At 43.2% G+C, this 12,525-nt stretch overlaps 1 protein-coding gene across 1 annotated transcript in view; it reads right to left on the bottom strand.

The window, feature by feature from the left end:
* Window positions 1–12,525, bottom strand: part of SEC16B (SEC16 homolog B, endoplasmic reticulum export factor) — a 53,075-nt gene extending 40,550 nt beyond the window's left edge. Inside the window, exon 1 of the mRNA XM_037506418.2 lies at window positions 12,461–12,525. The gene's annotated coding sequence lies outside the window, so the exon portion shown is untranslated. The remainder of the gene's footprint in view (window positions 1–12,460) is intronic.

The following is a 12,525-nucleotide window of genomic DNA, read 5'->3' as shown; positions in this document are numbered from 1 at the left end:
AAGGCTTGGGATTTATCAGTCCCTGCCTTCCCAGCCCCACATATCTACAGTTGCTAAGTCTTTTAAACTAACACCTCAATTCCTCCTAGTTTCTAACCAAATGTACCCAGCTTGACAACACATTAACAGCTCATTCCTACTAGGAGGTGAGCTAAAATTAGTCTTGCCACCCCAAATCCTGATAGCCATGCCCTTGCATGATCCCACAGGCTCCCCCATGTAAGAATAGCTCAGTCCTGACCTTCTCCCTTCCCCAAGTGTCCTATCCCCATACCCAATTCTTTCTCTGCATTCCAACTATCTGCTAAAGTTGAAGCCCCGGCCATTTGTTAATTCATGTGAATTTCCATTCCCAGCCTCTGTCCTTCCCAAATGTTAGATCACTGAGGAGGATCTTGCTTCAAACAAGAGTAACTACCCTAGCTTAACATCTGTCTAATGAAAGTATCATTGCAAAGTATGCTGCTAATATCTACCCACCAAATTAGTGCTGGTGGATGTGCATACCCACCTAGCTCCAAGTCAGGCTTGCCATGAATCCTACAAACTATGATTGAATGACTGGTAAAACTTGCAGGAACAGCTCAACAGTTGAGCCAGAATTCACCCCATTTCTTTAATGAAAGTAAAAATTTAAAAAACAAATGAGAAATTCCATGTCAACAAGGAAACTGTATTTCAGTCTGGATAATGAGATTGTGGATGAATTTATTTTTCTCTTCTTGTGAATACTTTCTAATGTTCTACAATAAATATTATTTTAAAAGACAAAATCAACTATGTTATTTTTAATCAATATTATATCCAAATGTGGTGTTGTCACATCAGTAACCAATTATGCACCCAAATTCTTAAAAAAAGGCAGTGATTCCCCAAAGTATCCAGTATTGGTTCACTGTATTCTGTCTGCTCTTCTAGATTAAAGATTCTAGAAATCATTCACTCACTAAACAAATGTTTACTGAATACCAGCTATATGCCCAGCAATGTCACATGCATTGGGAAAAGAAAGATAAATAAATATAATCCTTGCCCTTAAAAAAGCTTTCAGTCCAGTGGAGAAGTAGACATTCAAATATGCAATCATAACACAATACAATAATTATTTTAATGGAGATATGACTGATTAACAGATGGTGGGACAAGACAAAATGCAAGATTAGAAACAAGGACATGTGCTATTCAAGATCATTCCACAAAACAAGCAAGACTGATAAATATCAAAATAGGAGAGTGGCCACCAGTGCCACTGAGAAGAAATATTGAGAAAGGCAACCTGTGAAAAAAGCTTTGTGTCACTAGATTTTAGAACGAGGAGGCACTATGATCAAAGAGCAACAATTTCAATGGAACTATGGTCAAGGGAATGAGGAATTAGACAGAAATCACTTATGCAGTGAATAGAGAGGAAGGGAAAGGAGTCTACCAGTAAAATCACTCTTTCTAGAAGCCTGGATGTGAAGGACCGGGGGCAATGGGCTACTATGAGGTACTTGGGTTTCAAGGATCAATTTGAGCAGGACAAGAGGAGAGATATATACTGATTCATATGGAGAGACTGGAGAACCAGAAAGGAAATACAATTACTCAAGGAGTAAATCTCAAAGGAGGCTGGTCATACGGAATCCAAAATAAAACTAAGGGCTCCTATCCCTCTGAGAAAGAGATGAAGAAGGGGAAGATGGGTGCAGATAGAGGCAAGTCTGTACAAAGAGGGGCTGGATTCTGTGGGTTCTCTGTGCAGGAGACTGCCAAATTCCACAGGTTAGGGACCAAGCAAACACATAGTAAGAGACCTGAGAAATATGATGAAGGTGTGGACAGGTCAGTGTGAAAAACAGGCTTTAAGTCGGACAGGTTCTCAGAGGAACAAATGGACAGGAGGTGCAGCTGTTCTGGGAGCTGTTCTAGGCCAACTTGGGGCTCCCTGGAGACACTGACCTTCTGTGCTTTGTTTCATGCTGCACCCGAGTGTCCAGCATGGGGCCCAGTGGATGATACTGAAGATTTTATTTGTAAATGAATCAATGTCTTAAATTTATAGCAGCAACAGCCTAACTGTATGATGGTATCCAGTAGTTTTCACAGCCCCAATATGGAGTTAAGTTCTCTTAGGGCATTTCTAGAGGAAGTAAGAGAATGTGGAGAGTGTGAGTTTAGGGTCCCAACCAGAGAGTGGTTAAAGGAATGCCGCGAGGGACATAAATGAGACAGAAGCAGGCACAAATTATCTGCATGTCTAGTTAAACAAGGTCCCTTGCAATATTAGACACACATTCCAATAGGACTGTGAAAGAAAAACATGACTTAGCCAATGTTATAACCACCGAATAATGGCCACACCTGCATTTCCAGCAACATCTGATACTTCAAGATGCTTATGCGTCAGCAAGCATGTCCTATCTTTGACTCCAAAGATGAGTCAAGGAGTGCAGGTGTATGCAGAGGCACCACACAGAGCCAGCCCTGGAGTCTCACCATCAAGTCTTGACCCCTTGCATCAGGTGAGCTGGGAGGCAGGTAAGACACAGGGTGGCCTATGACATCAGCATTTGGGGTTACCAGGAAAGGACATGCACCAGGAAGCACGGGCTAAGGGCCAGAGACAATTAGCCTGGTGCAAGCACATGAGCTACTGGTGCCAATCCTAGAACTGTTGCTTTTACTTTGATCTTGAAAGTAAAAGTTTGGGCGCAAAGCAGGTTTCCCTCAGGACCAAGGAGCTTCGTGCACAGCCCCTGATGAATGGGCTCCTTTAAATGCTACATACCTGGCTGCCTGCAAACTTGCCCACCATGCATCTACTTCTACTGCCAAGAATTTAGAAACAGCCTATTATCCAAGAAGAAGAAAGACTCCCTTCTTCTTTATCAGTCCAAGGCAGATGAAGGCAGCCCACCTCCTCTCTCGCCATCCCTCCCATTGTATTCATGGACTCTGAACCATGGGGACCTGGGTGGCAGATGGATGCGGCTGTGACTTCTGAGCCCATGTGGAGCTCCAACAGGCAAGGTGACTCACACACCTGCTAACTGAAATAAAGAGCTGTCATATGCTTGGAGAGTGTCTGAGCCCCCAAGGCCAATAGGATGTAAATTCCCCAGAGGAGCAGTGCCACTTGGTGGCCCTGGAATAAAACCATTTTTGATTCATTGTCAAATGACAGTGTGAATTTGGGAAAATCATTCTGTATCTCCTTGTTTTCATCCATAAGATGGGGTGATAAAAGAAGCTACCTCACAGAATTATAGTAAAGAGAGAGATTTAAAATCCATGTACTAGCCACACAGTAAATGTTCAATATTTGTTAACTATTATCATTTCCCTGGAAATGCTGGAAAGGGCCCAGGAAGTTTTCTGCACAGTTCACCAGAAAGGGATTAATCGAATACCTACTATTGCTGTGAAATCTACAACTCTTCCTTGATATATAATCGAGTGCCCCCATTGAGGCATGAGATCAGGGGAAAAAGAAAAACTCGGCTACAGAGCCACATAGGGAAATCAGAATGGGTTGAGTTGAGAACATTGGAATTAGAATCTTCAACTCAGTGCTCCTCACACTGGGGTACTGTAGTCCCAGGGTCAGTGTAGGATGCCAAACTGTAAGCAAAAATTTTATTATTTAAGTAATTTTAAATAGTACTGCCATTGTAAACAAGCAAAGATATTTTTGTTATTGACTATTATGGAATAAAATTCAAATTGGTATTAATATTTACAATGAAACTGAGACTTCAAAAATGCCACACTAGCCATAGGGCAGATCCATACACACCTTTGCACAAGCCCACACACTGTACCTCCAGAAATCATTCCTGCCATTTGGAGGAAATATTTGAGAGACATTTAGAACATGAGTAGATATTCAGACTCGTAGCTAATGAGCTGGAAAGAATCTCTAGAAAGAACCCAGCACTGCAGAGGAAGCAGTATCTAAGTCAGGGAGACTTGGCCCTCTCAGGCATAGAACGCTCATTCACAGCCCCATAACTCGCTAAGCTCTCTACTGTCAGATAAAAATTCCCTCTTACTTAAGACTCTGCAGGGTTCCCAGGAGTCCAGGAGTTCAGCAAGCGTTAGCTGTCCAGGGGCAGGGGTTCCTCAGGCCCTTTAGAGAAACACACCCTACACTGGAGCCCAGATGCACTTCCTGGTGTCACACACATGACTCTGACTTTTGTTTAGACTCTAAGTCGGGACGGACAACCACCAAGCCACTCAGCAACCTTGCACAGTGTTCATCTCCGGTTACATTGTTCCAGTTCTGCTTAAGTTTCCTTGTAAAATTACCTTCCACAATCATTTTGGGGAGCAGCGAAGATGCAAGCGGAAGGGATATAATTTTAACTATGCCATTTCCCAGTCATGTGCCTTTTGGGGCTAAAACCACTCCATCTCTCTGAACCCTACTCCCCTCATCTTTAAAATGAAGTTGAAAAAAATACCTCACAGGACTGTGAGGTGGATAAAATGAAATGATGTATGGAAAACACCACAGTGCCTCTTAAATACAGAAGAGGGCTGCAATATATTTCCCTTCCAGGTCCCTTACATTCTGTTAAAGGTGTAACAAACTAAACTGTCTACAAAATTAACGAATATGACAACGTACAGTCGTTTAGAGCTTAGGTTTCATAGTAGAACTGGATTTGAGCCACTGACTGGCTGAGAGACCTCCAGTAAGTGACTCAACCCCTCAGGCAAAAGGTCCTCATTTGGCAAATGAATGCATCATAATATATATCAACAACAAGGCCACACAGTAAGTGAAGTGGTACACTTGGTATGGAGTAGGTGCTGAGTTAATATTTGGTGAATAGAGTCTCCCTGGTGGCACAGGGTTAAAAACACAGTGCTATCAATGTCACCTGCCACTGCAGCACGAGTTCGATTCCCAGCAGGCCAGGGAGCAACCTACATGGCCCAGCAGACCTCTCCTGTCTAGCCCACTGCTCCCCTCAGTAGTGTGTTTCAGTAGATCCACCTGTTCTGCTCCCCACTCTGTCTCTAGTGAATCCTCTCACCTCCCCACTTCGGTCCTACACCCCAGTTCTTGTATGCATAAATAAATAAATCTTAAAAAAAAATTTTGGTGAATAACAGAATGCATGATCTAGGTAAAGCACATAGCACAGTGCCTGCCATGGTAAGTGTCCAACAAATGGCTGTTGTTGGTGTTGTTAAAAAGAGTGACTATAGGGCCTCCCTGGTGGCACAGCGGTTGAGCGCCGGGCTGCGAAGCTGCCCACAGCCTCTGCAGTGCCGGTTCAATCCCTGGCGGCTGGCGAGGGTCCCACATGGCGCGCAAACCTCTCCTGCCATGCCTGCTGCTCCCCTCAGCAGTGTACTTTGGTCCTTCTGCCTGCTCTGCTCCCTGCTTGGCTCTGGTGAATTCTCTCACCCTCCCGCGCTTCTGACTGCACCCAGTGCTTGTATAAATAAATAAATAAATCTTTTAAAAAATATATTTTAAAAAAGTGACTATATGGCATAAGAGTTCAGGGGATATGCACTTATCTAGCTTTTATCATAGCAGTTCACATTTAACTTTTATCTTAGCTGGTTTTTGCTGTTGACTTGGGATGTAATCTGAGATTATTGCTTTTCTTTTCTATTCTGTCCTCTCTCCCATCATAATAATGCATTGCATTCATAGCTTGTCTTCCCCCAAGATGCCCATCCTCATCTCATTATTTCCATTACCCAGTGGCATCCGTAAAGAGTTTGTCCATTTTGGGGGGCAATGAAAGTGAAACTGGAATGTGCAAGAGATTTGACCAAACTCACATTGTCAGCATCAGTCATCAAGCGAAGGAAAAAATCAGTCCCAGGACTTCTAATCAAAGCTTTGTTCAGAAAAGCATACTGAATAAAAATAGCCAAGTGATATATTTAATGCAAAAAGGCAGTTATTTATAAACACATCCATGTGAATACGATGATTACAATCTTCAAATCTATCAGTCAGTGTAAATAGGTTCATTCAACCTATTACATATATAGGCTACATATAAATATATATTTTTATTCATAAAAATTAGAACTCAAAGATTAAATTCTTTATTTTCTCCTTGTCCCATTTGTCAGCCAATAAAGGTGCATACCCCTTTGCTTGTTTTACTTCTCTTCCCACCGTTCCATATACAGAAATAGCCCATGTGTGTGCACAGCATGAGCGCATATACATATTTTAGGGCCACTCAGATCCCTGTTCTCTCAGTATGGAGTAACTGGCTGCGGATATAGCAAAGATCCCCAGGAGTGCTGTTCTAGTGCTGAATTTAGCACACCAGGGCAATTTTCTTAGGAGTCACTCAGGATGCCAAAAACAAAATTCAAACTTCAGTTTCTAGAGGACATTCAAAGACATGACAAGAAGATGGAGAAGTTTCTTTTCTAAGCATAAATGTCTGCAGCCATCACAAGGGAGATGGCCAAAAATTCATTATTTTCTGGGAGCACCTCATAAGCAAATGTTTTAAATTGTCTGCTTGCTGAGTAAATACTTATTGTCTTTCCTGACATGGCTTTGTTGAAGTAGCTTCTGTATAAGCTTCCTAGGAATAGCTCCTTTTTCACTGAGGATGAAAACTTTTTATGCCCATGAAATCATGTCCTTGTGCCGGTCCAAATGGCATTCATTAAATGAATGTTGTCACTAAATGAATCTCACTGGGGCATATAGTCTCATCCCTGGGACAATGGGGAAAAAGTACCCTTCACTCAATCAAATAATTTTTAGACAAATATGAAATCATTACTCGTTGCATTAAAAATATTTTCTCTTGTATGAGTTGACTCCCAAAGCTCCCCTAATAAGGCTGCTGAGAGCCAGTACTATGAGGAAGGATCCCCAAACAGTTCCTGCTCCTATTTAATTTGCAAGAAATGGCTGAGGAGCTGTCGTCTTTCATTGTGTATTCATTGAGGGACTACTATGTGCCTTATTTTAAGTTTTAAGGGCAGGACACACTAAGCAAACAAAATGATGTTGTTCCTATCATCTCAGAGTTTACTGTCTAATCAAGACACAGACAAGGTAACAGACGAGTACAATAATAAATGCTGGGGGATGATGGCAGTAAGAAGCAAATGAAACATACAGCAAAAGTGCCAGAACTGGGCCTCCCTGGTGGCGCAGGGATTAAAGGCTCAGCACTATCAAGCTATTGCCAGTCACTGCAGCACGAGTTTGCCCCCAGACCAGGGAGCTAACCCACATGGCACTGCAGACCTCTCCTATCTCACCTGCTGCTCCCCTCAGCAGTGTATTTCAGTAGATCTGCTTCTCCTGCTCCCTACTCTGTATCTGGGGATTCCTCTCACCACCCACCCCGTACCTCTGGCTTACACCCAGTTCTTCTATGCATAAATTTAAAAAGCCATTAAAAAAAGTGCCAGACCTGGTCAGGGAAGGCTTTCCAGCACAAAAGTGTCTCACTGGGAGGGGTGTGTGTTAGGCTGGAAGGAGGGAAAAGAGGAGAGGGAAGAACATATTCCCAACAGATACTACAGGGACTCAGCAGGAAAGGCGAGCCTGTCATTCAGTACATCAACAGTGGGTTTTGTTAGTGTGGCTGGAGCCTAGAACGCAAAAAGAAATTGCTATAGAGGGAATGTTTGCATCCCCCCAAATTTCATATGTTGAAACCTGTTCCCTGATGTGATAGGTCTGGAGGTGGGCCTTTGGGGGTGATTAGGTCATGAGGGTAGAGACTTCGTAAAAAGAGATTAGTGGGCCTCCCTGGTGATGGGGGCTACATTGCAGCACTATGAAGTTATCCTCAGCCATTGCAGCATGGCACAGAGTTCAATGCCCTGCCTGCCAGGGAGGTACACACATGGCACAGCGACCTCTCCTGACTCGCCCGCTGCTCCCCTCAGCAGTGTATTTCAGTCTGTCTGCCTGTTCTGCTCCCCACTCTGTCTCTGGTGAATCCTCTCACACACCCCCACCCCACACCTCTTACCTATACCCAATTCTTGTATGCATAAATAAATAAACTTTTAAAAATAAATAAATAAATAGAATTAGTATCCTTAAAAAAGAATCTACAGAGAGCTCCCTTGGCCCTTCTGCCTTATGAGACACAGTATGAAGGCCACCTCTGAACCAGGAAGAGGGCACCCACCAGATACCCACTCTACCAATGCCTTGACCTTAGATGTCCCGGCCTCCAGAGGTGTGAGAAATAAATTTCTGTTGTTTATATTCCAGCCCCTCTACAGCATTCTATTATAGCAGCTCAAATGGACTAGAACAGAAGAAATGAGAGCTGAGACAATAGACTATTCAGCTGTCCCATCCAGCCAGGTAGCACACAGTGTGACTACAGGTCTCCCCAGCCCTAACTTGTGTACACACACTTATGATGAACATGTGTTGTTTCAGTCTGCCCAGCACCCTACGCTCTGGCTTCTGGTAATAAATCATCCTTTTTCCTTTGCCATTCTTCCCATCTTCTATCAGTTTGTGTGTGTGTGTGTGTGTGTGTGTGTGTGTGTAACTCACGCATCACTGTTCTAAGAAGGGATATAAATTCACACCCAGAGAGAGTCTTACAGCTCCCTAACCATAGTGATTAATTCAGCAGCTAGCATATGTCTAGGACGCATGTGCCTGGCACTTATGCTTGAACTAGCAAGCGGGAAAGAAGTGCGCTTCCTATTAGAGTTGACAGAGATAATAGAATATCAGCCCAGAGCCACAGGCAGCCATCTGGCTACCACTCATTCATTCAATAACAGTTTATTGAATAGCTATTATGTGCCTAGTGGCACATTAAAATACAAAAGGCATAATTCTGTTTCTTAGGCTTTCAACATCAACTAGAGAGACAAAGTAAACTAATCATGTAAATAAAATGTCATGTTACATAGATAATCATATGATCAGGGAATGGCAGCGAATGTAAGAAATGTTCCTGAGAAAACATTTTTTGAACCTTATTGGATAATTAGCACTTGACAGAATGAATTGGGACATGGTGGTGGTTCTAGAAGAGAAATTAGGGATTACAAAGGCATAGAGGGGAGCATCAGCCAGGCAAGCTCTGGTGACCCACCAAATTCAATCAGACTGGAGGGTAATGGCTATTCAAGGGGGTGGGGAAAAGAAATCCAGACAGCCTTGCTGGGAGCGAATCATGGAGGGCTTGCGTTCTTGCTGAATTAACTACAAGGAGCTTCCAAAAGAGTTCAAGCAGATGGATGAGACCATCAAGTTAGCCTGTTAGAAAAATCACACAAATCATAATGTAGAGAATGGTTTGAGGAGTGCCAGAATGCAGGAAGGGTGAGCCTTAGGGGGGAGCTGCAACATCTTCCTTTTTAAAGTCAATTCAAGTCAAATAAGGATTAGGCAAAGGTGAGCAGGTCCTGAGTCTCAGATTTTCGAGAGGACAAATGGGATTTCCTGGTTAACTGAATTGTGCAGCTCTGGCCTGGTGAGGGTCAAAGTGATATCCCTGATCAAGATTAAATACAGGTGGAAGACACAGGTTGTTCAGCTTGGGCCATGGTAGGTTGAGTTTCTGCAGGGCAATATGCTGGGGGTGTCTGAGACAGTGAATATGAGTCAGGAACTCCTGAGAGAAGTCTTCAGGGACTCTGGGGCCCCTGAGAGAGGTCTTCAGGTGGCATTCACTATTTCTGCAGTCCCTTCCTGCATGTTTATATGCACTGTCAGTCAGATATTGGCAGCATACAAGTCATAATTAAAATCATGGATATGGATATGGATGTGATTGTCAAAGAAAAGCACAGATTTCAAGATAAGAAAGTAACAGTTTTAAGTAAAAGGCAGAGGAAGAAAAGTTCATGAAAACTGAGAATCAGAGCTGGAATACCATGAAAGGAGTCAAGGGAGGAGAAACTAAAAAGAACAATAACAGCAGCGCAGCAATCCTGACGTGTCCACTGCAATTCATAGGGTCGGTGGATTGGTCAGAAAACAGGTAGGAGGGCCTCCCTAGCAGTGCAAGGAGTTAAGCACTGCACTATAAAGCAATCCACAGCCTCTGCAGCACAAGTTTGATACCCAGCCAGCCAAGGAGCTACCCACATGTCGCGGCAGACCTCTCCTGTCTCACCTGCTGCTCCCCTCAGCATTGTATTTCAGTCAGTCTGCCTGTTCTATTCCCCATTCTGTCTCCGGTGGATCCTCTCACCTCCCGCATCTCTGGCCTGTACACCAGCTCTTGTATGCATAAATAAATAAATCTTTTTAAAAAAGAAAAGAAAAAGGGTAGGACAGTAAAGAAGGACCATGAGTGTTTGTTCATTGGCTGGTTGGTTGGTATAAAATAGGAGATGCTCTGATATGCCTGCCTTTGGTGTAAAGCCAGTGTAGAGATGAAAGAATAAAGGAAATGAGTGATGGATGTGGTCCCTCAGGGGCCAATGGGAACAGAGCTCATTGTCCAAATGACAGGAAAACTCTGGGGTCAAGAAGTACATGTCTGCCATTGAGAAGAGGGAAGGAGGCAGCTAGGGATGGATGAATGCCTCTGTGGATAATTTTGTGAGTAAGGCTGATGGAAAAATGTACACAAACTAATTATATTAAACAAAGTGATTCTAGGGCCTCCCTGGTGGTGCAGGAGTTAAGTCTCAGTGCTATCAAGCTATCACTAGCCACCTCAGCTTGATCCCTGGCCAGGGAGCAACCCACATGGCACAGCAGACCTCTCCTGTCTCGCCTGCTGCTCCCCTCAGCAGTGTATTTCAGTCAGTCTGCCTGTTCTGCTCCCCACTCTGTCTCTGGTGAATTCTCTCATACCCTCACCTCTGGCCAACACCCAGTTCTTATATGGACAAATAAATAAATCTTTTTTTAAAAGTGATTCTATTTATTATTCTATTAAAATATGTTCATGATTTCCAATTTCCAAAGCCAAAAATGACTGAGCAGAAGGGGATACATTTCAGGAAGCTATGGATGAACTGCACAATCCCTAACGGTGGGGATTTTCTATTATTTTCCTCTTTTGTAATATTTTTCTCTTCTATTTGAAACCATAGCCTGGCTTATTTTTGACTCCTTGTAATTTCTTTCAAGCTGTAGCCTGTAGGTTTCACCTATTTTAAGCAATTTCATTTTCCTGAGTGTCAGGATTTTTGTGTGTTTTTGCCCCTCAAAAATGAGCAGCAGTTAGAAAGATACTTGTTCCAATCAATAACCATTTGGAGATAGAAACTCAGATATTAAAGATCAGTGTGAGTTGCTTCTCGGAAGCAACCTTTCCTCCTACCAATATCATATCATAAATATGCCCACCTTGGAGGATGCTTCAGGTCTCTGTTACTGAAAATCACAACCTGAGTAGGTCTGGATGGTGACATGGGATCTCCAGCTCATATATAAAGCCCCCCTCTTCAAATTGGATATGGAGCAAACGCAATGCCTTGTGGAAAGCTGCTCGGCCAGGGAAACACTCACACTAGGGAAGGAATCACTCTCTAAAGAGGTTATCCTTTCCAATCCATTCATGTTAAGCACATGAGCTAAAGCCCAGGTTAACTGGAATGGAGACGAGAGCCTGAATTCAGGTCTCCCTGACACCCCACCCACCACTTACTCCGCCTCTCATAACTTCTTTTTTCCTGTTGGGCAGCAAACTCAGCAGGGTCAGAGACCTATTCCATCTGTTCCCCTAGGTATCCCCAGCATGGAGGTGACAATAAATATCAGTTAGTAAAACACCCAGGATAGATCCCACTTTGTCATTCATGAGGTTTCATGCAGAGCTGAACACCAGGGTAAATGGTCTCAACAGAAAGAAAAAAATCACAGACACATGGTTTATGAACTCTGAAAATGCCAGAAATGCCAGATGTGACTTACATGGTGGAAACTCTAGGACAGCAGCTGTAGAACCATCTCTTGCTAAAAGATCGTGTCAGGGTTTCATTTGTCCTAGGGTTGGCAGACACCACACCACTAGCTATCTATATAGCTTGAAAACAGAAGTTTCCACATTGCCTTTAAGTCAACTTTAATGGACTTGAATCCTTCTTAAAATATTAAACAAACTCTCTTCTCGCTCCCCAAATACTGTCACTGCTAAGCCTCCTTTCATTTTCCCTCAATCAAGCCTGCCTAACATTTTTATGTAAGTTGAAATTCCATGTCCTTTTATACCTTAGTAAAGCAAATCATCCCATAGGGGCTAGCCCCTACCAAAGTTTGCAGAGTATACAGGCTCTTCAAAGAGTTAGGGTTTGAAAGTAGCATGAGACACAGCTGAAGTCAGTTTTTTCAAACAAGACCCTGTGAAGTTCTTCGTTTTGCTGAAAACCATGTGCCAGCCTGATGCCTTTTTACCCTGGTTGAGACCAAATGCTTCTCAAATGAATCTGCTAAAAGGGTCTCTGGGGAGAACTGCATTCCCTGTTAGCATTCTTCAGTTTGGGTTTGCTTTGGGTTAATTGGTTAATGGTGAAAATAAGTACTTACATCTTTGGCCCCTAAATCAGGAGTGGCTGCTGCTGCTTCTGCTACATCCCATCCTGACAGCCTGC

Source organism: Talpa occidentalis, unplaced genomic scaffold, assembly GCF_014898055.3.
Source record: "Talpa occidentalis isolate TD23 unplaced genomic scaffold, MPIMG_talOcc4v2.1 talOcc4.12, whole genome shotgun sequence".
Classification (NCBI taxonomy): domain Eukaryota; kingdom Metazoa; phylum Chordata; class Mammalia; order Eulipotyphla; family Talpidae; genus Talpa; species Talpa occidentalis.
The sequence above is the reverse complement of the archived record's forward strand: the minus strand, read 5'-3'. Positions and strand labels throughout refer to the sequence as shown.